Below are 19,008 nucleotides of genomic sequence, written 5' to 3'. Positions count from 1 at the left end.
ACACTGATGTTATTTTAAGGTTCAATGCCAGTGCTCCAAACATCTCCTAATCTACACCCTAGCACCTATGTGATTGTTGACATTCGCCGATGAAAGTCGACATTCTCTTCATTTCGGTTATTTTGCTTTTTATTTTCTATGACCGTCGTTGAACAGAAGATCCAATTTAGATTTTACGACGACTAATGCCTTGAAATTTTGAACCAAATCAAGAAGACAAGGAAACTCCTGGATCAGAAACCCCAGATGCATGATTTGTTAATGGAACATGGAGGACTTCGAGATTCGACAGATTTAACGTGCATCAGTCACACGGGGAGTCTACGGTCGGCGGAGATCGAGCCCACGACCTCTTGGACATGGGCCAAGTGCCCTGCCAACCAGGCTATCTCGGTTATTCACGGTAACATCGGTATACCGCAAACCAAAAATATTTTCTTTCTCTGCTATTAAAAACTATAACGCCAGGAAATTAAAAGATGTTTTATGCGAAAAACACTTTCAGGTAAATTCTGGATTTAATATTAAATTATTCAGAAACCGATGCTTTTATGCTGCATTTGGATAAATTTAAAAATAATAACAGTGCAAAATTTGCCTTTTGTAGTTAATATATTCATGTTTCTTTTTCAATAGTTCTGTAAAATAATATTCAGGTTCATTAAATCAAACTTTATCAAATAAAGAACAAGGTACTCGTGTTGCTGCAAAGGGTTATCCACTTCGAATTTAGATGAAAATCCTTCTCTTTTCTTCAAAAATCAGATCATCTAAACCAGTAACACGATTAACTCGAAGGTTACTTAGTTGAATCTTGACGTTATTTGTACATGTACAAAATTGAACGATTGTTTTTGTATTCTGTTTTTTTTTTGGACAGTTCTTCATATATAATCTCTACGTGAAATATTTTTCAAAGCAAATATATCTGCAATAAGTATTTTCCATGATTTTTTGACGCATTCGGTTCAAAATCAGCTTCATTAATAACCGGCCTAACAATTTATTAGCGATTTTTTATGGTTTACGGCTAATAATGTTCAACTCCGCAGTCTTGCAATTTTGAACCCAATCCAGAAGAGTAGGAAACTCCTGTATCCAGAATTAAGAGAAGTTTACCTTCGTGGAGGAATTTATGATAAAACTAAGCCGCATTTGCTTTCCATTGAGAAGAAAACCACGAAAACCTCATACGGCTAGCATGACGGCAAGGGGACCCGTGATCCGTCTACCATGGGGATATCTTACGTCAGCACTGTGGTCCATGCGAGCCGGGTGCTGTATCTGTTAGCCATCGCTAGAATTCGAAATCAGTTCACCTCATTTTGGTGCTCTATCCCTTGAGCCACCACGGCTCTAAAATAATGGCGACTCGTGGTGGGCTCGAATCACCAAACTTTCGGTTAAAAATGCTCTACAGTGGACAAATATTCAATCCAAATAATATACTTCATATATTTTTTTATCCTAATTTTTATTGCACTTAAGTTAAATATTATATACCTTAAGGTGGCCCAGTTAGATTAATGTCTAAATGAATGAAAAAAAAGTACATAGGAAGAGATAGCTTGGTAGAAGAGATTTGAATATTATAGTTCAATATAGAGGCCGGGATAGCCTGGTTGGTAGGGCACTGGGCCCATGTCCAAGAGGTCGTAGATTCGATCCCCGCCGGTCGATGACTCCCTGTGTAATAAATGGTGACTGATGCACGTTAAATCTGTAAAGTCACAAAGTCCTCCATGTTCTCAAAACAAATTATACCTATGCTGATACTTATCCAAGCCGGTCGATGACTCCCCGTGTAATAAATGGTGACTGATGCACGTTAAATCTGTAAAGTCACAAAGTCCTCCATGTTCTCAAAACAAATTATACCTATGCTGATACTTATCCAAGAGTTCCCTTGTTTTCTGTATAGTACATTATAATATAATATCAGGTGGAGTTTGGAAATCATAGTTTAATATTTAGGGGAGATAGGGGTCCATTTATATGTACAGTATATGAGCAAGAATTTCTCCATTTTACTGCTATTGTACGTGCTTAAAAAGAAAAATATTATAGTTTTAAGAAAAAGAATGTTTTATTTCAGTTACAATATTTAAAAATAAATAAAAAAGCACATTCATTTTTAGTAAATATAATTTTTAAATATTGAACAGCTCGAGCCCCGAACCCTCAGAGCTAGTAATTAATTGTTTCCTAACATTTAACCCATAGATTTAGACGGGGATGATGAATTACTTCACCTAAAGGGCGTCAGGGTGAACTTGAACAATGTAGTCTTTACTATACATTTGCGCTATCTATTGACCATTTATATAACATTTTGTTCTCAAATAGACTTATCAAAAAACTTGATTTTGAACATAACAATATAATGTAAATAATTTACAAAAATGGAATCTTCAATTATATAATTGTTCAAAAAGATATTTATTTATAAGGAACGACGGTGCTAATTAATATTATTTTATTAAATATTTCGTATTTTTACATATTCCACAGTTACTTCCAAATAAAAATACCAAATATCATAAAGTATTTTTTGTAAAAAAAGAAATAATATTATTCCATTAAATATGAAGGGGGAAAAAAAGAGTAAGCTATGAATTTCTATTAAAAATAATTTGTTTTTACGAAGTTTTATGCAATCAAGCAATATTCTATGTACAACATTTTTAAAATACAGTATGCAATAAATTTAACAAAATAAATAAATAAAAGAAAAAAATTATGATATGTAATCTATATAAATGTTTTCAATATAAATTTTAATGCATTTTTTCTTACATTTTAACAAAAAATTTTATTAGCAAAAACAAATAGGTATAAATTTAGTTAAAACTACCAGAAAAATCTTGAATCAGATTTGGAAGATATATTTTTTTTGGTATAATAAGAGGAAAAGTTTTTACTTCATTTATAATCCAAGTAAAATTTAAAAACAATTTAAGCTAATTAGCTGGAAACTTGTAACTTTCTCATCTTCAACCTGATGCAAAAATCACATGCAACACATTAAATTAATTATTATTATATTTACATATAATAAAATCGATGACAAATTTCAAACATTGATAAAAGCCTGCACTGAAAAAGAAAATATTATAAAATTAATTCTTAAAAGGAAAGAAAAACAAATAAAAGTAAAAAACATTAGGTATAAATCTCTGTAAAAAATTTCCAGGCTCTGTAAAAAGTTTTCAGGAACATTTTTTATTTATAAATCGCATACGCACTCAATTCCAGACATGAACACGTATATCTTATAAATTATAATTTAACATTGAGTTTATCTGAATATACAAAGGTTAACATAGAAGTTAACATAACGGTACAGAATAATAAAGTTTTATAAATATAGAATACCATATTAAATATTCATATGCAAAGGGTAAAAAATTTTTTTTTTATATGTTTTCAAACATTGTAAAAAAATAAACTTGAAGAGTAATTAATTTCCCAGTTTATTTTTATTACATTATATTACAGTTCCTTTAAAATGCAAACATATGAAAAGTAAATCATACTATAAATGTAAACTTTATTTTAAAAACTGTTCCTTGTAAACTCAGATTTCAGTATTCCTTATGACATTTTTTAAATTTTATGTAACAGATTCTTTACAGCTCCATTTCAATGAACCTTCATAACAGAACTGAAAATGAAAAAAAAAAAAAAATAAATAATATTAGCATTAAAATATTTTTGAGCAATAACAAACAGTTTTTTTTTTCATTTGAAAAATCAATATTTGAAATTAAGAAACACATATATGTCAAATTAATGACGAAATCAAAAATCAAAGTAATAAATAAAAATTCTACAATAGATGCCCTACACTTTATTGTTAAATTAAAGAATTTCTGCAACAACCTATTATGGGTCAATGGGTGGTGGAGTTTAATTTTATGACCAAAAGCATAATGTGGTGTAAGCATGACACACAATTTTGCATTACAATCCCACACAATCTTCGAACAATCGATCAGCAGCTGTGTGTGGGCCTCAAGTTGTCACCAAGTTCCAAACCCAGTTCTTCATAATTATAGCTCAATTCGTTTGACCACTGAGCCATTGTTGTAAATTTCAGATAATATAAATGAAGACATTTATAGATGGATTTTATCATGAAGCTTAAAAAAATAATTAATTTTTTGTCAAAAATGTTATCATAATGCATTTGTACAAATTGAAACAAATTGTAAAAATATTCTGTGAAAAATTAGCTAAAATGTATAGTTATTTTACATGTTAACTTTCTAAAACTGTAATATTGATCACAGAAATGATGACAAAGGAGAATTAAAAACAGTTGAACTCTGCTGTATTAAACAAGATAGTCCCCAAAACCACTTGACACTTGGTTTGTGATGAAATTTAATGCATAATAATCTAAATTGGCCATACTGAGTCAAATTTAACTATTACATACTCAAAATAGGGAAAAAAATCACAAAGCTATAGATAATATCTGCCACAAAAAATAATAATTAATAAATAAATAAATAACAGGAGAAAGAAAGAGAGATCAATGCAGTATTCTGGTGTTGTGATACCTGAGTAAGAATAAAAATGGGAAAGAATTTGAGAGGCAAAATGCAGTTGTAACAATCAGTTTACAAATGAGCCATAGTATGCGTAAAAATTCACATCATAAACCGAAAATGCTCACCAGGTTTTGAGACAGTATAGTGATAGGTCACAGTATAGAAATAAACTTAAATTTTGATTATAATTTAGATTGGTTTGAAATTAGCTCTTAATACGATAACAATAATAACAATTTTAAATGATCAAAAAATTGGCAATACCTGTAAATTTTGAAAGCTTAAGGCCATACAAAAAAAAAAATTCAATTATGAACAACAGTCGGTTGAAATAAATGAACTTGTAACCAGGGTGTAAGATTATTTATATGGGGGAACAAACATCCATGAAATGAAAATAATTCACAAAAACAATTTTCTCAGTAAAATAAGGATATGTACTATAAATTCTTTCTTTCATAGAGCTTAACTAAAATTCAATTTAACTTATTTGTTGCCTTAAAATAAGATTTTTAATGAAATATTTAAATAAAAATCAAGTTTAAAGGTCTTACTTTTTAAACTTTAAAAGTCATAAGATTTGGAGTTGTAATTCACACAAGGGCAGAATCTTGAATTTTCAACAAGGGTAGAATTTTGAATTGATGGAGCATCTAACTAATGCTATTGATTGAGCATCAAAATCAAGTTAAAATCTTACATTGTTACAAACATTAAAAAACAAAGTTAAAAGTTCTAGAAGCTATGTCTGACAAAACATAGGGGAAAAGAAATTGGATATTTAAGAAACTGTATTTATCTTAAAATAATAAAACCTTTGATAGAGTTGATTTTAAAATAAAAGTATCTAATTGTTTCCTAACAAACATTTAATAGGTATTTAAATAATTATAAAAATAATGCAGATTAATCCCAAATACTTCTACCAGAACTTTACCTTTAGATACCTAAATTATTTTAAAATAATTTAGTTTCATTAATTAGTAAAGAAGGTTTGTCAGAGGATATAAAGCTAGTATAAACATTTTTAACATAATATTATGGCAAAAATTTTGTTCTGCATCACTTTGTGATTAAATGATGATGCTATACAATAGTAACAAATTTGTAATTGTTAGTTAGAGAATGCAATATGATACAATATATAATGCAAAAAAAGGTATATAAAATTCATATTTACAGTTAATAAAATATTAAGAAATTTAATTTAATATTATAATTATATTATATTTTTTTAAATAAAATAATTTAAAAAAAAGAGGTTATTCATTCACACAATATTTTATTTAAATTAAAACTTAGATATAATGACATAATTTTACTTCCTGTATTTGCTGAAAAATAAGCAAATACAATTTTGTGAGAGGAGTTACTTAAATCCCCCTTTTAGTTCAAAAATCAAAATAGATTTTAAAGAAATAAAATAATAATACTCAGTAAATAAAACTAAAATTATAAGTATTACTATTTCTATATATTTGTAATATTTCTTGAATTACAGAATTTATATTTTTAGGCCACATTATATAGGCTTTTCAAGAGACTTTTCAAAGCTATTTTTCAATTTTTTAAGGCTAACTGAAATCAAGACATTATACAAAATTCAGTTAGAAGAGTTGCACATTTTCTAAACTTAGATTCAATAATTTTATATACACTCAATATATAACTAAGGATTCAGTTCTGATAAGTTAACACAAGGAATTTTTTAAGTAATATGAAGGAAAAAGAAATCTGAGGCTTGAAGCTTCATTAAATGAAAAATTTTGTTTTTATAATTATGTAATTTGCATTTAGGAGGGATCATATAATAATGTTTTTCACTTATAGACCATGTGACCATAAGAATTTATTGCAAGAATGTAAAAGCACATGAATTTCTTAATTATATTTTAATGATATGTGAATTTTTAAAGGGAAAAATGGGCTTTTTTCATTAACACTTTTTCAAAGTGTTTTGATTGGTGCCTTTTTATTTTATTTAATCTCTTTTCCTCATAAAAAAGTTTTCATATTTTTCTTTCAATTGCATATTTAAAAGGTATTACATTTCATTGAGTAAAGTTTCACTTCTGTTTCCCAAACTTAGAGTCAGATAATTAAAGTAAATTTCCAACTAAGCACTAAATATGTTAATTATTGTGAAAACTTTGGTTGCTAAATGTTAAGTTTTCTAGAAATGTTTATTGCAGCTTTTAATAAACTTTTCACATTTGTATAAGTCATTAGAAAAGTGCTGCCCTAGTTTATCTTTTGTTTTCGTCTGCTAGAATTAATATTATCAGATTGAACACTAAAAACCCGCATATTAAATCACATAGGAATGAATGATTGTATGATTCCATTATTCTTTCTGTACAAGTGAAACACTGCAAATTTTTGACTATAGATTCAAGAATTTTGAACCCAAATCAGCTTAAAAGTAAAATTACTTGTATTGCACATTACTGCTGTCCCCATTAATCATTAGAAAAGCGATGTCCTAGTTTATTCTGTGTTATCGAATTGAATATTAAAAAGCCACATATTAAATCACATAGAAATTAATTCACTACAGTTCCCATCTTGCTTTTTTTTATTGTAATGTCATAAATTATTTTTATTTTACCTTTAATAATCTTCTAAGGATATTTTTTAAAGGAAAAAAAACACATTATATGTTTCTAGAACATAACTATATCAAGTCAAAATATTATTTTTCCATATCTTATTGTCACTTGCAAACGTGTCACTACTGTGCCACTAATTTTATCTTTTAATGGTAAGGATAAAACTGATTATTAGAGAGTTATAACTTTACAATCATATATTAATGATTTTTTTTAAATAATTTCAAGGAAAAATAAACTTTGAGAAGTAATATTTAAATAATTGAGTAAATCATTTATGTAATACAAATTTTATAAAATCAAGGAATCATAAATATTTGTAATTAGTGTTGGTGACCAGTTTGGTTCTGATAAAGAACTTGACATTTTTCTGTTCCTCACTACATGGTCGGGTGTTGTGGTAATGTAATATTTCAAATATAATTCAATAATTTATAGAACAAAACTTCAAATAAACCTTTACTGGCCTTTATGGATTGTGTGCCCAGTCAGAACATTATGTCCAAGGCATACACACATTTCAGTTACATCATTTTATTTCAATTATAAACAAAAGTACCTTGGTGTTTTTTATGAATTGTGCATCATATTTTTTACTGTGCCCAAAGCACACATAACAAAACTTGAATTCATAGAATATAGCAAAGAGGATGTTTAAAGCTTTCAAAATCCAATTTTTAAAAAAATGATTACTTGTTATTTTTAAACAATTACAGCAAAAAGTATATAAATCATAACATCTTTCAAGTAGGTAACAAATCAAAGTAAAGGGGAAAGATATTTATAATCAAATTTTAAGTTAAACACAATAGCAATAAGCAAATTAATAAAAACAGCTAAATATTATTCTTTGCATAGCACTAACATGATATTTGCAATGAAATTAGATTTCATGATTTAAAATCAAAATTATTTTTAAAAGAAATAAATATACATATTTTTTATAGTTTAGTTCTTGTAAAATAAATTTTTCAAATAAATTTTTATATTATTCTCAATCATTATTTTTCTTTTGAGTAAAAGAATAATTGATTACATAATATAAAGACTAACAGAATAAGTAATATTGATTTCATTTCGAAAGAAAACTGTAAATGTAATTTAAAAGCAACTTTAAAGCACTGGTTTTTATATATGGTTTAAAAAATTCTTTGATGCAATGGTCATAAAATAAGTCCATTGTCTTGATATGAAAATAACTTAAATCCTCTATTAATTACAAAATGTAAACCATTAAAAACTGACTATGTAGCTTTGTTATTGATTACAATAGTTGCTATCATTTTGGATAGAGAAAGAAGGAATTTAGTGCAACAAAAGAGAAAGATCTATGTATATTATACATGAATGTGCTCAGGTATCTGAATTGTTTTCCATATGCATTAACAGAACAGTGCATTTCCATGAGCAAACAATTCAATTTACACCAAAGGAAACCCATAAAGTTCTTTCTACTTATTTTAAAACCAATGAGATGAAAATTGCAACATTGAGATGCGATATACGATAATCTATGATAGCCAGGATTCATTATCCAGAAAATAATAATGAGAAACAATAAACTAGTTTTAATACTAGATCTGGTAGGTATATTTTACCCTCATTAAGAGTTAGACAAACAAGAATTTCTTAAAAATAAAATTTTATGCAAAATTTGTTGCTCAACCATGGTGAACACTTCAAATTAAATCTAGGACACATTTCTACGACACATTTGAAATAATGAATGTGATGCAAGTGTTTTATAAAAAAAAATTTAAATTGTCCTCAAAAATAAATTGTTTTATAGAAAAAAGATAAATTTAATATTTAAGCGGTTTTCATTTCATATGTGGTTCTGTTATCATAACAGTTACAGCTCTTCCATTATCATTGGAGAGTAAAAAACTAAAAATTATGTTTGTTTATATATAGAACACAAACAATTAAAGTCTGTGTCAAGACACTGAAATAAATGCCCATTGAATGGGATTATAGGGCCATGTGTTCAAGACATAAAAAAAAGAGACAAATTTAAGAGTGTAACAACTACAGAGTAATCACCCCTTTAAACAAAGCATTTAAGATTCTACCAAACATTTTATACAAAAGACTATTACCATACATTGCAAAAGTCATCAAAAATTATCAATGCGGATTAGAAAAAGAAATATCAAGACCAGATGCACACAATCATACAAATCTGGGAAAAAGAAACGAAATTAATATTTATACATACCATATATTTTTTTACTTTAAGACAGCATATGATGGCATAGAAAGAACAAAATTATATCATGCAATACTCGATTTAGAAATACACACGTAACTAGATAAATCTTACAAAGATGACTCTTAATAGATTTAAAAGCAAGGTAAAACTAGGTAAAGTAAAACTCATACGAATATCTATACGAGTGAGATTCCATGTCATTGAAAAGAGTTATTAAAGACTCAGTATAACAGCTTAAATATTAGAATAATTGATTAAATATAGCAAACAAATGTTAATACGGATTAAGAAATCACTTTAAATTAAAACACGTAAGCATAAATTAAAGACTTATAAATATAAAAGTTTAGTAAAACAAATAATTATGTGTGGAAGCACATTTTGGACTACGATCAAAACAAAGGAAAACAAGTTCAGAGAGAAAAGAAAATATTTGAATGAAAAATATTTGGCACTGTCAAAAAAGTAATGCCTGGAGTAAAGTAACCAAATATTGTGAAAACTAAAAAGGTATATCAATTAAGATAAGTTGGACATATCTACAGCTACAATGATTTAATCCCAAAGATAAAAAAAATGGCAAACGGGTAAACCAAACATGAGGTGGCTTGATACAGTTAAGAAAATGTCACATAAAATTGGGATCAACCATTGGAAAACTGTAACAGTAGATCATTCCAAATAAAAAAAACTTAAGGAGAGAGCCTTGGACTGCAACAGGCTATAATAAGAGAAAGATCTATTAATCTACATAAGAAAGATCCATTATTTTTTTAAAATTCCTATTTTTAAAATGCTAAAAAAAGTACAGAAGCAAGGGTGTCATCCCCTCTGCAGAGGATCAAAATTGTGATGGCATGTCTTCAGATCATCCTCCGGGATGTTTCCCAGACCGTCACCAATAGCCCATTGTGCAGCTCTAGTGCGACGTAAATTAACAACAACAAAAAAGCTTAAAAATAATAAATCAATAAGGTTAATAATTTTCCTTAGAAAAAATAATTAAAGTGAAATATGAAAAATTTTTCAACAGGTAAAATAAAATTTAGTTAATAAGTAATAAGTTAATCAAAAAGAATATTATTTAAAATTATTCAGATATCAATGTTTAAAAGGGTCAACTAATAAACATTTCAGCAAGGTCGAAATTTATTTTGAAAGAATTTATTTAACAAATAATAAAAAATACTGAAGGGAACAGTGATATTTTTTATGGTTTGAATCAAGAGAAAAACTAGTTATTTCATGAAACATATTTAAAGAGTGTCTCAAAGTGTATTTCATGAAAATCAAAATTTTTAACACAATATTTACTATTTGGAAAAAAAATTCATAAATCATATTTATTACTAATAAATGTGACATTTTCTCATGAATCAGGTATACTTTCAGTTTGAGAAACTAAAGATAATGTGTAACATTTTTAATAAAATTTTTGGTATGAAAGTAATAATATTGATTAAAAGTTAAAAGAAATACAAAGAAACTTTCTCATTACTGACTTCTTTTTCATTACTGACAGCATATTTCATTTAGCAGAAGAAAAAAAAAGAATTACTTTTCACATAGCTGAAACAGCAGGTATACAAAAATGATGAAGGAGCAGCAGTTGCGGGTTCGAATCCTTATGTTTCCATCGCTAAATAAAAAGAAAACAATTGAGAACAATGACAAATACTCAAAATTAGCATTCTATTTCTGATAACTATGAACTAAAAACTACATAAAAATATGCATGGAGACAATTTAACATCAAAAAATGGTTTCAAGGGAGAAAAAAGAAACTTTTTATATAAAAGAAGTTAGGTTAAAAGATTTTTATATAACCTGTTGATACATTCAGCTATGTGTATAAAAAACTAACTAGTGAATTACCAGTAAAATAATGAAATTTTAACCTCTTTCAGAAAAATTTCTGTTCTATATTTTAAATATTATAGAGTAACAAGTATAGGAAAGCTTTTATTACATTCACGATTTTAGTAAAAGTGTAAAAACAATAAAAACCTATAAGCAAAAACCATAAAGTTTGTCTTGATTTTAGATTTTTTCTCCTTAAACACTGATTACATAATAAAAAATAACAGTCAAGATCAGAGTTTTAAGCATAAAATAGAATCAAGTTTTTCTTAAAATACACAGTGAGGTGGCAGCTAAAAGGTTTTAGAAACCTCTGTTATTAAGTTATAATTTATAAGAAAAATTTGAAATTCATTTAATATAGTAATTTTTATAAGCTACAATTCAAACGATCTACAATTTGATCCTTTTTTTAAGGGACTATTCATAACAAATCAATGGTGCAGGAAAATGACGAATGAGAGTTAACCTAGAATATTTTCGAAATTCATGAAAATTAATACATTCGTAATACATATAAAACATTTAATTAAAAAAATTATTCGAAATATTTATGCAAAAATATTTACGGCACGAAGTAAAGGATAAATAAGTGCATCAACATATTTACAATACAGTAAAACCTCCGTTATGCGGACATTCTTGGGACCGAGATTGTTCATTTATGGGAGGGGTACCATAATAACAAAGTTTAACACCGTAAATTATTTAAAAAATATTTTGGAAGATGTAGAAATAATTAAATAATCTACAATAACTATCTATAAGGATATTTTTTTAAACTTTAAGAAAGATAAAAAAGAATATATAAAGAAGTTTGATATAAAAACATAATTCCAGATGTTGTTTTTTTTTTAAAATTACGCCCGCCATCGTCCTCAGACATAAGGCGTCTTGCAGTACAATATAACAGTGAAGTAGCTCCAGAAGGTGAGAGAGCACGAAAGTCCTCACAGGAATTAATGAAATTAATTAATAATAATGAGCCTGCAAGTAGTCATGTCCAGTAATTATTCTAAGGCAAGCAACTCCCTCGATCCTGGGAAGGAGGGAAAGACGAGAGCGCTGCTGGCCATGAAGAAGGCTAGCCCAGGATTTTCCATCAGCTAAGTCCTCAAGAGCAGATATTGTTCTGTGTCTGAATTTGCTCTTAAGATGCCACCTTGCATTTCTAAGAGGAACTGAGTGAGAGGGTTAATGCAATGCTGAAGCCTCTCTAGCCAACATGTTAGCCCGTTCATTTCCGCAGATGCCACAATGGCCAGGGATCCACTGGAGGACTACATCTCTTTCAGAACAAAGGAGAGATCTGATGCGTTGTTTACACTCAAATTCAAGTTCAGAGCGGTATAAATTATATTCAGAAATGGTCTGAATTGCAGCCTGAGAATCGACAAAGATAACAATGTTTTGTTCAGATGGTTCACCAATAGCTGTAATAGCCATAAGGATTGCAAACATTTTTCCATCAAAATTATCTGCCCAAGTGTCAAGAGGTTCTCTAAGGCTGAAATATTTGGAATAAGCACTCGCTCCAGCTTTACCAGTTGAAAAAGTGGAGGATCCATCAGTAAAAACCTGCAGCCATTCCTGGCAAGGGTATCACTCGTGTATAGTGGCCAGAGCAATAGGATACAACTGAGTCTGGTGGAAGTCTAATTTCCGGACAGGCTGCACCAAGTTAAATCCAGCAGTGGCATTTCTCAGAAAGCTTGTAAAAACAGGCAGTCTGTAGATACAAAGTTTGGAGTTGGAGACCTCAAAGATCTCTGCAAGTCTCAAAAAGAAAAGAATGTTGAGTCTGGTTTGAGGGAGAATATATAATTCCAGATGTAGTTACAGATAAATGAATATAATTTCCCTATTAGCATAGATACTTCAGTTAAACATATGATACTGAATAGGAGCTTTCAATCCTCAGTTGTTTTCAATTATTAGGTTTACATCCTCTTACACCTACCTATCATTTGATAGGGAACGTGGTTAATACTTTTTTGAAAGTAAACCTCACATGATTCACAGAGGAAAAAAGCTATGCCTACCTGTAAGGCATGAGGACCTATGGAGTTGATTATTCACAATTGAACAGCTATCAATTGTCTGAATAAATGTTTCGTTTATATGAACAACTCAAAGATTATACTTCTGTTCTCTTTTTTACCCCAGCTCGGTTAAATACAGTCTTCAAATTGATAAGAAAATTAAAGAAATTTTCAATGGGGAAGAAGCATTGAGAGTGTTCAAGATGTTATTTCAACTTGAGGGGTCTCCTAACTTGTGTGGTCCAGATGAAAAGATCAAAAGATCTCGCTGTCCAAATTATTTCACAACAGCAGTATCATTTTCTCTCCTTTCTTTACAAAGGTAAGGCAAAGTGACAGGAGAAAAATTGCTTCTTCCGTAGTGAAATAGTTTAACAATATTTTTAGTTATGGATAAGGCAAAAAAAATTTACATGCTTTAAAAATGGTGAAAAGTTGCGCTTTTTTCCTTGCAATTTAAAGCAGAAAGTTTTTTTTCTCCTTTTTTTTCAAATTTAGAAAAAGTAGTGTCCGTTTTGAGGAGATAGAAATAACATTTCAGGGCCAAAATGACTGTCCGCGTCCGGTTATGGGAGTGTCCACTTTGTGGAGTATGTACATAACGGTTTCTTCATAGAAGATTCCCTGGGAATTAAAAATATGTCCATATTGAGAGGCGTCTGTTTTGAAGAAGTGTCCATAGCAGGAAGTTTCACTGCATTTGGAAATTTTGGTTTTCTTTAGGCAAACAATAAATTTTCAAGAGCTGTTACAGATTGTAGTTCATTTTCTGAAAATTCCTGTGAATATAAAAAGCTCCTGATTGGTTTAAAGATTTTCAGGCCTTCTGAAAATGTTTGCTCTAATTGTTTGTGTTCACTCTTCATTGGTATTATATTGCAACTACTTTTTGATCCAGCAAGTTTCAATATTTTTATCAACTGATGCATAACCACAAAATTGTTGTTTGAGGTGTTTTACCCAAACTGTAACATAATCCACATTTTTTTTTTCTTTTTTCATTATTAACATCACCATTCAGAAGATACTATTCTGCTTCCTCAAAGCAAATTACAAACAAGTAATTTGTTTTGATAACTTAATTTAATAACAAAATAAAATATTATTAGCAAATTACATAGAAATGATAAATATAAAATTACAAAAGATAATTAAAAGAAAACTAAGGTATTGGTAAAAAACTATCATTTACAATAAAATATCCTTTTATATTTTTAGTCTAAGATAAATCATAATACAAGACAAAACAATATTAAATATTTTCTCTATTTTAAACAAATTTATGTAAAAATTTACCTCTGCTCAATACCAACTTGAACATCAGAGAATGCTTTGAGTATAAAAAGGAGAGTCAATTTTATGGCATCAGATGTAGTATTATTAAGAGGAGCAGCTCAAAACTGAAATTGAAAAATTTTGAGTGTCAAACATACTTTTAAATTATACATGAGTGATTACTTTCTTAAAAAAATGCACAAAACTGTACAATGTACAAGAAAGAAAGCTTATGTAAGGAGCAAAATTATTTCTTGATTGTGGACAATTCTTTTTATTAAAATATATTTTTTTTTTAAATCTTAAAGTAAAAATGAATGGACAGAATGATGAGAAAATTACAAGCCATATTATTTCAAAAAATAAAAATACCTCTATTTAAAAAGCCTTGACACAGACTTAGATCTTTATTGAGTAAGCGTACATATCTCAACTAATCTATTCGTTATTATTTTTTTAGTATAATGATCTGTGTTAACCTTGAATTTAAATGTTACAAAACGTTATAATTAAGCAAGAGTCAAAACTTACCCTTCTACATAGATTTAATATTGTCAATGCTTTAATATAGTTAAAACATAATTATTGCAACAGATTCTATATAATAAGGTAAGATTGAAAGTCTACAAATCTTTTGCATTTTATGAATAAAGAAAAATGGTAGAGATTTAAGTTGCCTTTTTGAAATAAAATAGTTTTAAATACACTCTTTATTCATTTTCTGCAATAAATAAGTTCACCTATGTGTTCAAATTGTTACTATACATTTTTAGATGTCTTGAAAGTTATGTTAAATATCATCAATGATTATTTCAATTGATTGTTAAAAGAAAAGTTCAAAGTATGAAAATTATTAGCAACCCAAAATTACCTCAAAAATTAAAAACCATTATAAGTAATTTTAATTTAAAATGACAGCCTTTCCATGTTCAAAAAGTACTAGTACATAAAAACAAGGAATGTAAGCCAAAAATAAAATATTTTCAGCAAATATATAACATCAAATCTGCTATATTTACTAAATTATATCAGGCTATCTGTTATCAGGTTATAATTTATATATTAAAGCAATATTATTATTTTTTTAATAAGCTGTATTTTTTATTGCTGTTCAAAAATTTTAATTTTTGTAATTGTAGAATTTTTGAATTCAGCAAATAATACATACAAATAATTCATACAAAGTTGCTGTTTTAATTAAATAAAAAAATTTTCAAAAAACTTATTAACAAAAACTATATTTTTCAAAAGAAATTTTGATCGGACCCTAAGTAGACATGACCCCTTAAGTACAGCCATAAAGAACCATAACTCAGACAACCAGTTTAGGAGCACATTTAATAGTTATCCAATATAACAGCTAGAAATTTCATGCAAAACAATTTATTGCATACCAGTAATTCACATAAAAAGAATTCATGGTCTACTTCTAAAATTTTATGGAAATTGTGAAAACAGAGATTTAAATTTAATTTATAAACAATCAAGTTTGTTCATAGAAAAAAATATTAGTCGTAAAGTTAAAAAAAAAAAAAAACTATTAAAATAAGGGGTCATTAAGAAATATCAAGAAATTAAAGTTAAGAAATTATAATAAAGATATAATTTTCTAATAAATTAGTTTCAAGTACTATTAAGCTTTTTTATTTTATTTTTTTTAAATTTTATCTACCACTTAATAGTTGAAATTAAAATCTGCCAGAATCATCCTAAATGTAGCTGCTTACTTTCATATTTATAATAAATTTAAGTGTTAATACCTTTTGTACCTAATTAATTGACTTCACTATATGTTCAAAGACTTTAAGTCACAACCAAAGAGTCAATTCAATCTACATACATTTATCTACTGACATATCCTGCCTACAGATACAACAAAAATACATATAAATGTTAGTATATTAAGTCATATTTCATGAAATGGTATATGCTAGTCTCAATACTATGTTTCTACCTGACCAGTTTAATCTTGTCATTACAATACAGAAGTAAACTAGGCTATGATAACTAAGATTTGCACAAACACTAAACATGTGATTTGGAAGAATATGGAGCAAAGGACGGAAATAACTTTAAATTAATCTAGGTACTTTTTCATTTTGGCTAATTTATCTATTATTTGTTTTTTTAAAGTCACTTATAAATAATAAAAAAACAGTTGAATTTACTTGCACTCATTAAGTTTCAATTAGTGACTTTATCGCCTGCTCCGGCAAAATGGAGAATTACCCTAATTTATTTAACAATTAACTGAAATGAAAAAAACAATAACAGAAAAAATATATTCCAAAATTCCACGAAGTTAAGAACAAAGCAAAAAATTGAAAACAGGAAAAGCAAATAGCTAGAAGAGCAAATTACACAATTCCTGCTCATCTTAAACATCCATGAGGGTTTGTAAGGCATGAGCACTTCTTTAGGACATCTGGGGCAAAAGGCTAAATAATACCAGTTTCTCAAGACAGTGTTCCGTCGAAAGCAGCTTCTATTTTTTATGAGCTGCAGCAAAATTTGGTGTTTAAAATCGCAAGTGAGGGATAGCTAAAGCAGAGACAGATGCTGCTCATTTTCGTTTTGCATTTTATGCAGATTGGAACAGAGTCCTATCGATGTTGGCTCTCATTGTTACCATGTTACTAACAATATTAAAACTTAAATAAATTATTAAAAAATTATCATTAGCCACCATTCATTTAATTTTTGTAGTCTCTAGGATATTTTTATTATGTTTTGAAATTTGAATTTTTCCACTTTTTTTGATGAATTGCTACTTGCAATGAAACTTTTCGTTAAGAATAATTGAATTAATTATTTAAAAAAATATCCATTAGCCATCAATTAAATTGCTTGGGTCATCTTTCTGACATTTTTGCTTTATTATTCTTTGGTTACAAGTTTAACTGAATTCTTACTAATGAAACCTTTTTTTGTCTAACTTTTAGTAGTAACATTTTAAAATTATGATTGCACAGTTTCACCAAGATAACAAAAAATTTGGTGTTTTATTTTAAGCACAAAAAATGCTCTTTCTTAAACACCATTAAATCTATGTTAAATTTTAATCCTTCAAAAGTTATTTATTATTCAATAAAAATCAAATTTACTTTAAAAGGTATGTGTATGTTTTTTTAAAAATTATTTAAAAAAATATGTTTATCAGTGCTTTTTTTAATACTAAAATATCTTTTTGTATAAGAGTATCAATTTCCTAGGAACCTGCTTAGGGGCCGTTCAAAAAGTACGTACACAAAAATGGAGAAATTTTAACCCCATCCCCCTTTTTCGTACATTACCGTACATAAGGCCTTACCCCCCCCCCCCTAGAGTACGTACATTATATTGCTCTAACCCTTTAATTTTTTATTCTTTTTTATTTTTTGAGAGACAACTTTTTTTGAGAACTGGTTTACTCATTCTAACAAGTGGTCGCCGTGCGAAAAAAATTACAAGAACAAACATATGTATAATACATGTGTAGGAAAAAGTCAAATTTAAATTTGGTGTATGCTTATAATGTACGTACTTTGTATAAAACTTCCCCCCTCCCCATCATACAAAATAGCAAATCCCCTCACCCTTTTGGGGTGTATGTACTTTTTGAACGGCCCCTTATTGAATTATGGAACATGCTTGAAAATCCAATAATCAGGACTAAGTGTAAAGAGAAGGGTAATAACAGAAAATTAAAAAAATAGCGAAACTTTTCCTATTTTAAGGTAAGAAGTAGCTAATTGACTACGCAAAATTAAAGTTTCTAATAATATGTACACTTTGGCTACGAATACTTGAATCAAAGAATTGATATAAAAGGGGATATTTTCGTATCCTGATCTGTAGCGCCAACTACAATTGCTAAAGTGCCAAATAGATTTTAAAAATTTCAAATTTAAAAAAAAAAAAACATGTAGATGTTTATGGGTGGCTGCGAGTTATAACTTTCGAGTTGGTCCCTTTCTGTGACGTTTCTTTTTAGTTTTTCACGGGCCACTGTCTGGAAGTTTCCAGGACTTGGGGATTACTCTGCCACAGATCACGATACTGAAATATCCCCGATATAAACAACTTTATATACTATTTTAATTTATAACTAATTTAATTATATACTTTATTAATTAATGATATAACAACTTTATATACTAAATAAAAACTATATTTTTATATATTAAATAGAGTTACTACTGTAACTGTCAATACAATTTCTTACAGTTCAACTTGAATGCATTATATTATTTAAAAAAAATTGCACTTGCATATTAGAAAAAAAATATAAAATATATATATATATCTTTTCAATGCAATAATGTAAAATTAGCTTTTTGTACACAAGCATTTGTTTAATCCCACTTTTCCATGATTACATCTAACTCTCTATAATGTTTTGCAGACAAGCCTTTGCAGACAAGTAAGCTACAAGCTTAAAAAATTTCTTCCGCACAAGTGTTTAAAATAAAAGT

The 19,008-nt window shown here is 28.1% G+C and overlaps 1 long non-coding RNA gene across 6 annotated transcripts; it reads right to left on the bottom strand.

The window, feature by feature from the left end:
* Nucleotides 1-3,203: 3,203 nt before the first annotated feature.
* On the bottom strand, nucleotides 3,204-18,930 carry LOC147816014 (uncharacterized). Of its 6 annotated transcripts, none has more exons than XR_015431562.1 (5): nucleotides 18,877-18,900; nucleotides 16,315-16,417; nucleotides 14,576-14,679; nucleotides 10,936-11,016; nucleotides 3,204-3,664 (listed from the first exon to the last, which is right to left on the bottom strand). It is a non-coding gene; the product is annotated as an uncharacterized LOC147816014 (long non-coding RNA). The 6 variants fall into 6 exon arrangements; XR_015431561.1 differs by having other exon boundaries at nucleotides 18,759-18,886; XR_015431559.1 differs by having other exon boundaries at nucleotides 14,576-16,417; nucleotides 18,877-18,930.
* Between the last annotated feature and the right edge of the window lie 78 nt (nucleotides 18,931-19,008).

This window comes from Parasteatoda tepidariorum, chromosome 2 (assembly GCF_982258835.1).
Source record: "Parasteatoda tepidariorum strain Cologne lab strain chromosome 2, Ptep-v5.0, whole genome shotgun sequence".
In the NCBI taxonomy this organism is placed as follows: Eukaryota; Metazoa; Arthropoda; class Arachnida; order Araneae; family Theridiidae; genus Parasteatoda; species Parasteatoda tepidariorum.
This window is presented reverse-complemented; position numbering and strand designations above follow the sequence as displayed.